Raw genomic sequence first — 12,584 nt, 5'->3', positions numbered from 1 at the left:
GAGGATGTGGACAGACTCTTTTGGAGTGTAAGGCCATCTGCCTGCCTGTTTGACCCTTGCCCAGCTTGGCTGATAAGAGCTGCCTGGGGTGGATTGGCTGAGTGGACAGGGAGGGTGGTCAACTCTTCCTTGATGGAGGGGATGTTGCCACTCGCTTTGAAATGGGTGGTGGTTCGCCCCCTCCTGAAGAAGCCCTCCCTGGATTCCACTGTGTTGGATAACTACCAGCCAGTCTCCAACATCCCGTTTCTGGGCAAGGTAATTGAGCGGGTGGTGGCAGCCCAACTCCAGAGGGTCTTGGATGAAGCGGATTATCTGGATCCTTTTCAATCTGGTTTCAGGCCAGGCTTTGGGACGGAAACTGCCTTGGTTGCCTTGGTGGATGACCTACACCAGGGACTGGACAGGGGGAGTGCGTCCCTGTTGGTCCTGCTGGACCTCTCAGCGGCTTTCGATACCGCTTTCGATACCGATTGGCCAAGTTGGGAGTTGGAGGCACTGTTTTGCAGTGGTTCTGCTCCTACTTGGATGGTCAGTCCCAGATGGTGGTGCTGGGGGATGCCTGTTCGACACCCTGGCCTTTGAGGTGCGGGGTGCCGCAGGGTTCAATTCTGTCCCCCATGCTATTTAATATCTACATGAAACTGCTGGGAGAGGTCATCCGGGGGTTTGGAGTGGGGTGTCATCAATATGCTGATGACACCCAGCTCTATCTCTCCTTTCCTCCAGACTCCAGGGTGGCGGTTGAGGGCCTGGAGCGCTGTCTGGAAGCAGTGAGGATCTGGATGGGGACTAACAAGCTGAAATTAAATCCGGATAAGACAGAGGCTCTCCTGGTTCGGAAATCCTTGATGCAGGTGCTGGACTATCGGCTTGCACTGAATGGGGTTGCACTCCCTCTGAAGGAGTAGGTCCACAGCTTGGGGGTTCACCTGGACTCGCAGTTGCTCCTGGATTCCCAGGTGGCAGTTGCGGCTAGGGGGGCCTTTGCTCAGCTTTGGCTGGTGCGCCAGCTGCGGCCGTACTTGGATCGTGCAGACCTGGCCACGGTGATCCATGCTACGATGACATTGAGGTTAGGTTATTGTAACGCGCTTTATGTGGGGATGCCCCTGAAGACGGTTCGGAAACTGCAATTAGTGCAGAATGCGGCGGCCCGTGTGGTCACTGGAGCTAGGCGGTTTGACTTTGTCAGCCCGCTTCTCCGGGGGCTACATTGGCAGCCCATTCCGGGCCCAATTCAAGGTGCTGGTTTTGACCTTTAAAGCCCTATACTGCTCTGGGCCAGGGTATCTTAGAGATCGCCTACTTCTGCACAATCCGGCTCATCCTCTTTGGTCATCAGAGAAGGACTTTTTACAAGTGCCGCCACCTAAGGCGGTACGTGGGGCGGCGGCAAGAAATAGGGCCTTCTCAGTAGTGGCACCAACGTTATGGAACTCCCTTCCCCTTGACTTGAGAATGGCTCCCTCTCTTGAGACTTTTCAGCGAGGCCTGAAGACCCTTCTGTTTAAACAAGCCATGGCCTTGTTAACATCTTTTTTACATCTTTTAGTAGTTTTTACAGGCCTGATTCCTCTACGATCTGCTGCTTTATGCTCTTTTTATCTGACTTTTTATCTGACTACTGTTATATGGTATTTGTTAATGTGTTTTTAATATGTTTTTATCTGTTTGTTAAATTATGTTTTAATCTGTTTTTAACATGTTGTAAGCCGCCTGGGTCCCTTTAGGGAGAAGGGCGGGGTATAAATAAAGTTGATGATGATGATGATCCCAAGCATAGAATTAGCCTTCTTCACCGCCACCACACACTGGGTCGATACTTTTGTTGACCTGTCCACCATCACCCCAAGATCCCTCTCCTGATCTGTCACAGAAAGCTCAGAAACCATTAGACTATATGTGAAGTTTTGATTTTTTGTCCCAATGTGCATGACTTTATACTTACTTACATTGAAACGCATCTGCCATTTTGCTGCCCATTCTGCCAGTTTGGAGAGATCCTTCTGGAGCTCCTCACAATCGCTTCTGGTCTTCACCACCTGAAAAAACTTGGTGTCGTCTGCAAAATTAGCCACCTCACTGCTCACCCCTGTCTCCAGGTCATTTATGAACAGGTTGAAAAGCACCAGTCCCAGGACAGATCCTTGGGGAACACAGTTTTTCACCTCTCTCCATTGTGAAAATTGTCCACTGACACTGTGGAGTACGCAGCCAGCACCGCTGCTCCGGAGATCCAAGGTCAGGTAGATACTCCCAGGAAATAATGAGGCACAGACATGGCAGTGCTCCACCACCAGATGTCCTTTTACTGAAGTTATGTACAATACTTACAATGCAAAGGCAGCACAGCAAAGCAAACAGCAAAGATAGCACTTTCCACAATCACCAACTCCACCTACACAGCTTCCCGCAGACACTCCATACAACATCTCCCATACAGCAGCTTGCACAGGCTGCAATATATACAGGCACTGACCAAGAACATAAGAACATAAGAACAGCCCCACTGGATCAGGCCATAGGCCCATCTAGTCCAGCTTCCTGTATCTCACAGCGGCCCACCAAATGTCCCAGGGCGCACAGCAGATAACAAGAGACCTCATACTGGTGCCCTCCCCTACATCTGGCATTCTGACTTAACCCATTTCTAAAATCAGGAGGTTGCGCATACACATCAAGGCTTGTACCCCATAACGGATTTTTCCTCCAGAAACTCGTCCAATCCCCTTTTAAAGGCGTCTAGGCTAGACGCCAGCACCACATCCTGTGGCAAGGAGTTCCACAGATCGACCACACGCTGAGTAAAGAAATATTTTCTTTTGTCTGTCCTAACCCGCCCAACACTCAATTTTAGTGGATGTCCCCTGGTTCTGGTATTATGTGAGAGTGTAAAGAGCATCTCCCTATCCACTCTGTCCATTCCCTGCATAATTTTGTATGTCTCAATCATGTCCCCCCTCAAGCGTCTCTTTTCTAGGCTGAAGAGGCCCAAATGCCGTAGCCTTTCCTCATAAGGAAGGTGCCCCAGCCCCGTAATCATCTTAGTTGCTCTCTTTTGCACCTTTTCCATTTCCACTATGTCTTTTTTGAGATGCGGCGACCAGAACTGGACACAATACTCCAGGTGTGGCCTTACCATAGATTTGTACAACGGCATTATAATACTAGCCGTTTTGTTCTCAATACCCTTCCTAATGATCCCAAGCATAGAATTGGCCTTCTTCACTGCTGCCGCACATTGGGTTGACACTTTCATCGACCTGTCCAACACCATCCCAAGATCTCTCTCCTGATCTGTCACAGAGCTCAGAACCCATCAGCCTATATCTAAAGTTTTGATTTTTTGCCCCAATGTGCATGACTTTACACTTACTGACATTGAAGCGCATCTGCCATTTTGCTGCCCATTCTGCCAGTCTGGAGAGATCCTTCTGGAGCTCCTCACAATCACTTCTGGTCTTCACCACTCGGAAAAGTTTGGTGTCGTCTGCAAACTTAGCCACTTCACTGCTCAACCCTGTCTCCAGGTCATTTATGAAGAGGTTGAAAAGCACCGGTCCCAGGACAGATCCTTGGGGCACACCGCTTTTCACCTCTCTCCATTGTGAAAATTGCCCATTGACACCCACTCTCTGCTTCCTGGCCTCCAACCAGTTCTCAATCCACGAGAGGACCTGTCCTCTAATTCCCTGACTGTGGAGTTTTTTCAGTAGCCTTTGGTGAGGGACCGTGTCAAACGCCTTCTGAAAGTCCAGATATATAATGTCCACGGGTTCTCCCGCATCCACATGCCTGTTGACCAATGGGAAGCGGGCTACGATCTGATGACAGTATGACTCATTGTCTTGTGACATGGTATTGCAGGGTGTTGCACCATCTCTGCTATGCCCTGTTGCATCAGCCGATCCCATGATGCAGCAGGACTACACTGCATGTATGCAGGCCAAGGCATTAGGGCCTAGCCTTATCCTATTAGCCTGTAAATTCCTATAGGCCTGGGGCATATATCATAACAGATACCCACTTTCTGTTTCCTGGTCTTCAAACAGTTCCCAACCCATGAGAGGACATGCCCTCTAATTCCCTGACTGTGACATTTTCTCAGCAGCCTTTGGTGAGGGACCGTGTCGAACACCTTCTGAAAGTCCAGATATATAAAGTACAAGGGTTCTCCCACATCCACATGCCTGTTGACCTTTTCAAAGAATTCTATAAGGTTTGTGAGGTAAGACTTACCCTTCAGAAGCCATGCTGATTCTCCCTCAGCAAGGCCTGTTCATCTATGTGTTTTGAGATTCTATCTTTGATGAGGCATTCCACCATCTTTCCTGGAATAGATGTTAGGCTGACCGGCCTATAGTTTCCCGGGTCCCCCCTCTTTCCCTTTATAAAGATAGGCGTGACATTTGCTATCCTCCAATCTTTTGGCACTGTGGCCATTTTGAGGGACAAGTTGCATATTTTAGTCAAGAGATCAGCAACTTCATTCTTCAATTCCTTAATAAATCTTGGGTGGATGCCATCAGGGCCCGGTGACTTATTGATCTTTAATTTATCAATGAGATCTGAAACATCTTCTCTTTTAACCTCTATCTGACTTAATTCCTTGGTCAGGAGGGCCCGTTCGGGCAGCGGTATCTGCCCGAGGTCTTCTGCCGTGAAGATAGATGCAAAGAACTCATTTAATTTCTCTGTCATCTTTAAGTCTCCTTTTATCTCCCCTTTCCCACCCTCACCATCCAGAGGGCCAACTGCTTCTCTGGCCGGTTTCCTGCTTCTAGCATATTTGAAGTAGCTTTTATTATTCCCCTTAATGTTGCTGGCCATGCGTTCCTCATAGTCTCGTTTGGCCTCCTGTATCACCGTCTTACATTTCTTTTGCCACAGTTTATGTTCCTTTTTATTCTCCTCATTAGGGCAAGACTTCCATTTATGGAAGGAAGCTTCCTTGCCCTTCACAGCCTCTCTAACTTAGCTCGTTAGCCATGCGGGCATCCTCCTGGACTTAGTTGAGCCCTTCTTCCTTTGCAGTATACACTTCTGCTGGGCCTCTATTACTGTTGTTTCAAGCAGCCTCCTTCTAACCAGCCTCCACATTTGAAGGATGTCAGCTCATTGGAAGTCAAGGGTTTTTGTGACAGATTTGCCTGGTACTCTTCCCCAACATGCATGTCAAAACAGATTGCAGCATGATCACTGTTCCCCAATAGCTCAGTAACATTGACATCTCTAAACAGGTCCTGAGTACAGCATATTATTAAATCCAGAGTCACCTGCCCTCTGGTGGGCTCCGTGATTAGCTGCTCTAAGGCACAGTCATTTAGCATGTCAAGGAATCCAGTCTCTCTTTTCTGACCAGAACACAAATTGACCCAGTTGATATGAGGATAATTGAAGTCCCCCACTGTATTGGAATCACGGAAGATCTGGGGAGGAGGTAGATGTGGTATCAGCAGTGGCCCCTTTAAGGGTAAGGCCTGGGCATCCACACACTTGAGCTGTGCCCTCAAGTGGCACAGCTGCAGCCACTTGAGGGCAACAGGCCCTCAGGCATAAAAGCACCTGATGAAGGGAGAGTTTGGTGTAGGTAGCAGAAGGAGGAAAACTTGAGGAAGGACAGACTGGATTAATGGACTGAGGAATTGATGGCTAATGGACTGATGTGTGAATGGACTTTGGAAGCTGCTGGAGCAGAAACCACTGGCGATACTAAGACTGGTGTTTGGCTGCTGTCCACAAGACCTGCTGAGGACCAAGGGGCTGCTGTAGTGGCAGCAGGCTGATAGCAGAAAGGAGGACCTCTGCAGGTTAAACAGGAGAGCTACCCTGGTGGTGGGGTCCAGCAGTACTGCAGGGCAGAACCAGGGTCATTTTGAGGAAAGCAGGGGAGCTAATTAACTAAAAGTGGGCATAATTCTCCAGGTGGAGCTTGGACTGGGAATCTGGCAGAACACCCAGGATTACAACCCTGTCCTTCCTTGATACCTCCCTGATCTGTTTCCTCATTTTAAGGTCCCCTTCCGGTTTCTGGTCTGGAGGACGATAATACGCCCCCAGTATTACATCACTCCTCAGGCCTGGTAATTTAACCCACAGAGATTCTATGTGGAGTTGGACCCACCTACAATCTCTACTTTGCCGGATTCTATCCCTTCCTTAACATAAATTACCCTTGCTAACTGGGTAAGAGACACTTTTTCAAGTGGGTGCTTCTCTTTTATTTAGCAGGGGGAGAGTAACTGGCCCTCCTCACCCCAGCAGTGTCTTTTCTAGTGGCTGTCTGTTGGTGTTTTGCATCTTTTAGATTGTGAGCCCTTTTGGAACAGGGAGCCATTAGTTATTTGATTTTTCTCTGTAAACTGCTTTGTGAACTTTTGTTGAAAAGCGGTATATAAATACTGATGATGATGAAGATAATAAATGGCCACCCCACTCCAACACGCCCCTCTCTGTCCCTCCTGTAGAGTTTATAGCCCGGGATTGCGGTATCCCACTGATTCTCTGCATTCCACCAGGTTTCTGTTATGCCCACTATATCAAAGTTTTCTCTAGTCACCAAACATTCCAGTTCTCCCATCTTCACTCAGAGACTTTGGACAGTTGCATAAAATCTTTTGAACATGGAATGCCCCAGAATGGGCTGCTTATTAGCTCCTTTATTCCCTGCAACCTCTCATTGTGCCAAACCATCTAACACAGGGGTCGGCAACCTGTGGCTCTAGAGCCGCATGCGGCTCTTTCAGCTGTCTGCTGAGGCTCCTCCAGGTGAAAGTGGCAAAGAGTGTGACAGGAGGCACCTGTGTTGGGAGTGCAGGCTGCTTCCCTCTGCCCCCTGAGCTCACTGCCTTCACCCCCACCTGCCCTGCATTGGTTTCCCTTTTCAATTTTGCCCGCTCTGCAGGCTTAAGCTCCCTGTTTTTCCCTTCCCCAACTCTCCAGCAGGCTCAGCCAATCAGCATCCAGCAGGCTCCTGGCTTTTTGTGTTGGAATGGCTCAGGGCCCTTCACTGGCTGACCACCAGCCAATCCTGAGCCGTCTTTCTCCTCAGCCATTGAAAGCCCTTGCAGCCCGCCTTTCCCTGAGCAGGTCCCCACTCAGTGCAAGGAGAGGCTTTTCCTCCAGAGCATCCTGTGTGTCTACTCAGTAGTAAGCCCCATTACAGTGGATGAAGCTTGCTCCCAGGAAAGGGTGCCTGGGATTGCAGCCGTGGAGCCTGCTCCTATGCGTGTCTACTCAGTTGTAAGCCCCATTACATCGGATGAAGCTTACTCCCAGGAAAGGGTGCCTGGGATGGCAGCCTTGGCACCTGCTCAAGGCCAAGCGCAAGGACGGGTGAGTGGGAGCCCATGCAGGTCTGTTCTAGAGTAAGCCCCGATGTAGTCCCTGGGCTACTTCCAGGAAGGTGTGGAGGGCTGTATCCTCAGCCTCCTCCTGTGCAGGTCTACTCACAAGTAAGCCCCACTGTAGCCCACTGACTATAGTGGGGCTTCCTCCCAGGAAGGTGTGGAGGGCTGCAGCCTCTGCCCCCTCCTATGCAGGTCTACTCACAAGTAGTCAGTGAGGCTTCCTCCCAGGAAAGTGTGGAGAGGACTGCAGCCTGAGAGCTCCAACCAACTTGTCTGCTCAGAAGTCCCATTGTAGCCAATGGGGCTTAGTCCCAGGATAGTGTGGAGAGGGTTGCAGCCTGAGGGAGGGCAGGCAGGCAGGCAGGCAGGGCAGAAGCTGGCCTGTGGTGGCCCCCCCCCCCAGCTCTGGCCTTCTCTGGAGTCTGTGTCCTTTTTTCCTTCCAGCAGGGTGCCTCTGAAAGATGGGGGGAGTTCTTTAGTATCCATGTAAGATAAGCAGATGTCATAACCTCCATATGTATTGGAATCCTGGAAGATCTGGTGAGGAGGTAGCATGTGGTGTCAGCAGTGGCCCCTTTAAGGGTAAGGCCTGGGCATCCTCAGCTGGGCAGAGTATGCGGCACAGCTGCAGCCACTTGAAGGCAATAGGGCCCTCAGGGATATAAGGAGCACCTGAGGAAGGGGGTGTGGGTTGTAGAAGGAGTGCAGGTTGGAGGTAGGAGAGGAGACTGACTTGGCTTATTGACTTGGATACTCTGACTGATTTGACTGACTTACTTTGGAATCTGATCTTGGACTGTGACTTGGCTTATTGACTTTGGACTCTGCCCTGGATGCTCTGACTGACTTTGTGACTAATGGACTGCTGGAGACACTGGAGTTTGGTGTATGGCTGCTGTGCCCAAGACCTGCTGAGGACCCAGGGTCTGCTGTAGTGGTGGGAGGCTGCTGGCAGGAGAGAGGACCTCTGCAGGTTGAACAGGTGAGCTACCCTGGAGGTGGGGTCCAGCAGGACTGCAGGGCAGAACCAGGGTCATTTGTTGGGGGAAAGAAGGGGAGCTAATTTGCTTAAAGTGGGCCTAATTCTCCAGGCAGAGAATGGCCTTGGAATCAGGCAAAACACCATACAGCAGGGGTGCTCAAACTTTCAACTTTAGGGATGTTGGACCTTTAACAAGTGTATAGAAGAGAGAATTTCAGCAGGTGCAACTTGTCATCCCACAGATGACATCCCTAAAGTTGAAAGTTTGAGCACCCCTGCCATAGAGGACCAGGTGTCTGAAAACACAGGACAAGAATATATGACAAAACTAACTAAAAGCTACAAGAGGGGGCTACATTATTAAAATGGGACCTATAAGAGCATAAAGGTAAAAAAAAACTATATATGCAGTGTTATCTTCATTTTAGATGTCAAAAGGGTTTTGTGGCTCCTGAGGTTTTTTTTCCTCCAGAAAATGGGTCCAAATGGCTCTTTGAGTGTTTAAGGTTGCCGACCCCTGGTCTAACACATCCCATCATGCTACCATTCCCAATTTCTTCTCCTACTCTGTCTTTACCTTGTTATTCTCTAACTTCCCCAACCTCGTCCCATAGGGATAAGGAGTCCTGAACTGGATGCCCCTCAGCTCCTGTAGGCTTTCCCCCAGGGGTCAGTTTAAAAGCTGCTCTGCCACCTTTTTAATGTTATGCCCCAACATATGAGCTATGCAACAGGCACTGAACACTCTTAATAGTGCCATGCCAGAAACAGCTGTCTATTGAAAAGTATGATCCACATTCAGACTACACACGCAGAACATCAATTCTACTTCTGGAACTTATAAACATCCACCTTTTTGAAGAGCAGAACTGTCCTTGTCAAGCCAAATACTCTCCTTGTCCAAATACTCTCCTTGTCCAAGCAGAACTCTCCTTGTCAAGCCAAAATAAAATCTAATGTTTGTACTACAAAAGAGTGGCTAATATGCAATACATTCGGACAATTTTTCATTCATGTGCCTTAAAATTACCACTATGTTACAAGACTGGGTCTTAAGTCCCTTATTCAACAGAAAAGAGTTAAGATCCAAGTACCAACTGTTGGCTCTGATAATTAAGCATCACTATATCCATTATCAGCACTATAATACATAGATCAACCTCATATAAGAAATAATTTGAAAAGCATTTGTTAGGTTTACAAGCATTTGCAAAGACATTAAATCTTCTTGACTAGATTTCTGAAAACTGCATCCACAGCACAAGCGAAGCAGGCTATAAAGGAACAATACAGATGTGTACAGGATAGTTTTAAAGAGATACTTTCTGAATAATGAACAGACCCATTCACCTTTCTCAACCAAAGTGCACACCAGTAATGAACAAACTTACCCGGTTAAAGTATATCTGATGTAGTGAAAGTGTAATCCAACTAGTGTCTCCATTCTCTGTGAACACAGAAAACTACCATTTAACCCCAAAATGAACAGCTATGACCATCACTCAACTGCAAAAAGTAGCTTTACTGGGAACAGCTTACATTTTGTGATGGTATTTATAACACCAAAATAGGCTAAAAAAAAATCAGGCATACCAGGTCCTTGGGAAAGACTCAAAAAACAAACCAGTAAATAACACCTACCTGATTGTGTGAAAATCTCATAATAATATTTATATGCCACCTTTCTCAATGACTCACAATATGAGAGATAATGACTCTTGCACAACCTAACCACATTTACTCATAAGCAAGTACCACAATGTTAACTGGACTTATTCCCATAAAAGTCTGTTTAGGATTGCAGCTTTAGAGTTCTTAAATACCTACTTCTTCTCTGAACTGCTAAAAATAACTCTTTAAAGAACAACAGTATTATGGCATCCAAACTAGTTTAAAAAGCCACACTGCACTATTAAAAATCCCTAATATCACACATCTCTACCTAAGAAACACTTATGTATCAAGGACCACATCCTGCCATCTGATAACCCAAATCCAGACATTTGTGCTCTTTCAAAACTGACCCACTCCCTAAGTTAAGTAGCAAAGCAACATTCAAAATGATGCAAAATAACTTCTATTCAACCTAAGTGAAAATCCAGCAGAGCTATTTTTAAACTTTCACACATAAACAGATGGCCTTTAATATTATTGCCAGTATTCACACATTCACTGAGCAAAAGTCCAGTTTGTGTACAGTGATTTAGTGTCTCAAGAACCTGAACTTTTCTCTTTAAAGTGTCTAGCACAACCCTTTACAACAGAAATTTGAAAACCTTTCCAGTTGAAAATTAAAACATACAAAACGACAGGACACACTTGTGAATAGGGAATACTACTTCTGTGTCCAACATTTTTTGACTTGTAGTCAGGTCAGTGTACACTTTGGACAAAGGAAAGAAAAGGGTCATGTGCCAAACCGACCCAAGCTCTACGCCAAGAAAAGCTGATCTAAGTGACCTGAATAAATTATTCAGATTAAATGAATTTGCTGCAGCAGCAGCAGCAGCAGCATCCCTTTCAGTACTGACCTTGGTAGACCTATGCCTTTCTGCTAAGCAGGAAGTAGAAACAGGGCCACTCACAGATAAAGTAGTGGTTTCTGAACACCTGAGGTGTCTCCCCCCTCCCCAAGTATGCGTAAAAATATCCATGGGTAAAATTAAAGAAAAGAAAATCCCAAAGAGGGCCTGATGAACTTGAAGTGATTTTTGGTCAAGTTGCCAGCTGGGGACAAGGAAAATAAGATTGGAGCAACTGACATAATCAAGCTCTCAACAGCTTACTGTATCTTGGTAGGAAGGGTTACAGTTAACCCCAATTTCTCCTCAAAGATGTCACAGGCTTTAAAGATTCAGGCCATTGTGAAACAGTGGAGGGGGATGTTAATTAGGACTGGAGGAAAAGATTGCCTCCAATCCCAATTAACCTATTTTTGCCTGCCACACAGGTGTACACATTTGGTCCCGTTGCATTGGGCAGAAATGGCTTAACCATTCTATGAATGCCCCTTTACACTATGAAGAGGAAAGTGCCCCTATATATACAAATTATCCTGGAAGGAACAATGAAGTAGGGTCTGGGGGATACAAGACGTACTTCTCCAAATCCCACTTCCCACTCAAATTCTCCCACATACCTCAAGACATACCTCAAGACAGGACAAATAAATACATTAAGCCTTCCCTTACCTGCACTTCCTACTCTGCTTCAGGACTAGATAGACCGTTCTTATGCACCTGAACTTCAGTTGTTAGCAAACTAGAGGAATCAACTGCTGAAGTTCAAGGTTGCATGAGCAGAGGACGATTCCTCAGCTACAGAGCTAACAGTTTCTTACTACTGCACAACAGGTAAAAAGATTTCCTAATGGTTTGCCTCCTATCCCTGCCATTCACCACAACCCTAACTTGCATATTTCTATTTGCAAGGTCAGTTTGGCTTCTGCTAACTGTGGAGAAGGCAAAGAAAAACCTATGCACTGCACTGAAACCCATCCTTCAACATAACCACTGGAATTTGCACCAAACATTTCCAAGCTCACTTTCCCATCTTAACAGGCTAAAACCTCACATACTTGAGATGTGCAACCACTAACTTGCTGGATCCATCCTGCTTGTAGTTTCTATTACTTACCCCAATCTTCAGTTCTCTTGACTTTGCCAAATAACTTAAGCAAAACATTACAAGTTGTGCGAAACCCAAATATCAGAGCCCACAATTTTCCCATTTTTTAAGTAAAAGAGATGTGTGTGTTTTAATACAGGAGGCTGCCAGCTTTCGACTGTGGTTAAGAGACTATATTTTTCACTTCATCATATAGGGATTCAGCTGGTTATAGTTTTCCTGAAACACCAATATTTTTTGCAGACATGAGGATAACTTTTTGCAGATATTTGAGCAAAATGTTCTCTCCATTTTCTCCCATGATGCAAGACAAATGGAAAGGCTCATTACTGAAACTAAATAATAAAAACTTGAACAGCTGTACAGTTTAGCCAAAATAGCTAAAATACACTACAGCAGTGGTTCCCAAACCATGAGTCATGGCTCCTTGGGGACCGTGGAAACCAGCCTGGGGAGATGCTGAATCCTTGCGAAAAACTCAACACCCTATACAGCATATAGGATTGTAGCCCTAATTGGGAGCTGTGGCCAATGGCCCTGTAGGTCAAGTAGCCAGTTGAAAAAGTTTGGGAACTGCTGCACTACAGCACAGCTACAAAGTAATTCAGTGAGTATTATTATTA

The 12,584-nt window shown here is 46.6% G+C and overlaps 1 protein-coding gene across 2 annotated transcripts in view; it reads right to left on the bottom strand.

The window, feature by feature from the left end:
* The window catches only part of GALNT11 (polypeptide N-acetylgalactosaminyltransferase 11), a 51,471-nt gene that overhangs the window by 29,522 nt on the left and 9,365 nt on the right, over window positions 1–12,584 (bottom strand). The window contains exon 2 of one of the 2 annotated variants that reach the window (XM_066627560.1): window positions 9,726–9,781. The exons of the other annotated variant lie outside the window; for it this stretch is intronic. The gene's annotated coding sequence lies outside the window, so the exon portion shown is untranslated. The remainder of the gene's footprint in view (window positions 1–9,725; window positions 9,782–12,584) is intronic. 2 annotated transcript variants of the gene reach the window in all.

This window comes from Tiliqua scincoides, chromosome 5 (assembly GCF_035046505.1).
Source record: "Tiliqua scincoides isolate rTilSci1 chromosome 5, rTilSci1.hap2, whole genome shotgun sequence".
NCBI classification, from domain to species: Eukaryota; Metazoa; Chordata; class Lepidosauria; order Squamata; family Scincidae; genus Tiliqua; species Tiliqua scincoides.
The sequence above is the reverse complement of the archived record's forward strand: the minus strand, read 5'-3'. Positions and strand labels throughout refer to the sequence as shown.